The sequence below is a fragment of the Sinocyclocheilus rhinocerous genome, unplaced genomic scaffold, assembly GCF_001515625.1.
Source record: "Sinocyclocheilus rhinocerous isolate Xijiao unplaced genomic scaffold, SAMN03320098_v1.1 scaffold776, whole genome shotgun sequence".
NCBI lineage: Eukaryota > Metazoa > Chordata > Actinopteri > Cypriniformes > Cyprinidae > Sinocyclocheilus > Sinocyclocheilus rhinocerous.
In genome coordinates this window covers 737,816-740,260 of record NW_015647486.1, presented here as the reverse complement: position 1 = coordinate 740,260, position 2,445 = coordinate 737,816, and the positions used below count along the sequence as shown (strand labels likewise).

Here is a 2,445-nt window from a genome sequence, read left to right as displayed (position 1 = left end):
AAAAAAAAAAATCTTTCATAGGGCCCTAAAATTTTTTATTTTTTTGTAATGGTGAACTTTTACTAAATTGTCGTTAAACTGCAGAAGTTTCATGACTGCAATTAATTACTTTTTGATTACTAACACCATTACAACATCCAGAAAGACCAGAAAGCTTAAAATGGGGGGACAAAATGAAATTTGGGGAAAAAAAAATACAACAGAATTTTGGAAAGAAAAAAAAGGAACATATTTCAACCTATTACTGGCTGTATCTTAAAGAAGGGATTAAACCCTTCAGTATGTTCTGTGTGAGTGCAGGACGACACCAGAAAGTGATCCGATGGGGATTTGAGTGGAGAATAAGCTGAAATATTCCTGCACAAACGCCTGATCAGCTCCTGCGGGACGTCCTGAACACGTCAGAGGGGATCTGAGTGAAGAATGTTATATAACGTTATATATAAGCGTTATATAACCCCGTCTGACCCTGCGGACGCTCAGACGCTTTCAGCGTGAAAACCCACAAACAAAAAGCTCCTTCTCTGAACACACAGCAGCACTGCACGCTGACACAATATACACAACACAAACACAGCCAGCAGAGATTCGGAGCGCTTCCTAAACAAGTCAACATGAGCTGCTGCTTATTAGGAACCATATGAAGTACAGATGAGCTTTTTACGCATGTTGAGGAACATTAAACAACCTGTCACTTTAATATAGATTTCAACTGATGCATGTCATAGGCGTGTTTATACTGGCTATTTTTTATTTACAATTATTAAATAAAAAGTCAAATATAATCAATTGTTTTCAATATTATAAGGTTACTTAGAATTTTATATATATATATATATATATATATATATATATATATATATATGAAAACTGATTGTATTGCTGTTATATACATATATAGTTATTCTCATTCTGGAGATGATTTTATTAGAAATTGAGATAGGCTTAGAGATGAGTCCAAGTCAAACAATATTTATGTAAAACGTTACAGTTCATTTTGATTCTTTGAGCAACTAAGAGCATTGGAGTACATTATACAAGTAAATAATATTTCAGTTTTCTACTAAAATTACATGCTTGAATGTGTTGCCATTTCCTTGTAATTGTTTGTAAACTTTACTAACAAATTCTGAGTTAAAATGATTTCTGCCACAAATTTTCAGTGTATGCAGGCAGAAGACAGCAATGCTTCTCACTAGGTTTTGAACACAACTATATTGAGTGTAACAGACCTGTAAATGTGATTAATTTTACATTAAAAATACATTTCTATAAAACTTTGATATATTTTAATAAGGATATTAAGTCTTTAGGTGCATCCCACTTATGCACTATTCTATAATGTTTTGTAGTATAAATAGTGAGAGTAGTGTGTTTGAAAAAACACTGAAAATTCCAAAAAGAAAAAGTGCACTTTAAATACCCGGATGATGCACTTAAATAACCGCAAAAATGAAGTGTGGAATGTTGAACACTTCATGCACTCAACTGTCGCAGCTTTAGTTACGTCGCGAAGGGGGAGGGGCCATCAGACTCTGATTATTAATGACAGAATAACCTTATAAAATTCATACACTACATGGTGTTCATAGTGCATAAAGTGTATAAGTGCATAGTGTATAGTGCGTCATTTGTGACACAGCTTTTGTATTGAGACTCAATCAGACTCAGCAGACACTTGTGGTAACATACAGTTAAAGTCTTCATCTGGTGTGAAATCCACTGTACTGGCCTTCATACAGATCCGGCAGGTTACACCACAGTTTCTCACAACAATAGAGGTCGATATCCCGTCATAGGATCCAGCTCTAGACTGATTACACACACACACACACACTGTCAGCTCGCTGGCAGCTCATATCCTATGGGTGATTAGAGCTGGTTGTCTGCCAGCTGCTTGGGCAAAATATTACGTATGTTTGCAACCCTCAGGGACCTCAGTAAATCCACCTGCAGTTCATAGTCTAAACAGGAGCTGCTAGAAACAGAGTTTATTCTGGATTCTGAAGGTCAGTGGTACTACAATAATGAATAAAAACCAAAACCTGATCTGATTATCGGATGTTTCTTCCAAACACCACCCTTTTCTTCTGAGGTCTCCCACGGGAGTGAGAACTTGGTCAGTTTGTTATTCACATGGGAACTGGGAGCAATTACTTTGGTTTTGATGAACTGGGTTTTAGGCTCTGTGAAACAGTGACTATCACGTGTGGGACATATTTTATCTTAAAAATAAATCAATAAATAAAATTTTGCATAAAGAAAATTAAGCCTGTTTTAGGACCTTTACAGTTTGGTTTTTGTTTGTTTGTTTTCGTTTTGTATGATTTGTATTACAATTAAGAATATTCGCCTCCAAAATTATAATTACTGTAATGTAAAAAAAACAAAACTCATTCTTATTATTGTAATAAAGAAATGTTATGCTATTATTCTAACATTTTA

General features: G+C 34.8%; 1 protein-coding gene across 1 annotated transcript in view; it reads right to left on the bottom strand.

The window, feature by feature from the left end:
- The window catches only part of frmd4bb (FERM domain containing 4Bb), a 72,331-nt gene that overhangs the window by 61,283 nt on the left and 8,603 nt on the right, over positions 1 to 2,445 (bottom strand). The gene's annotated exons all lie outside the window — the stretch shown is intronic.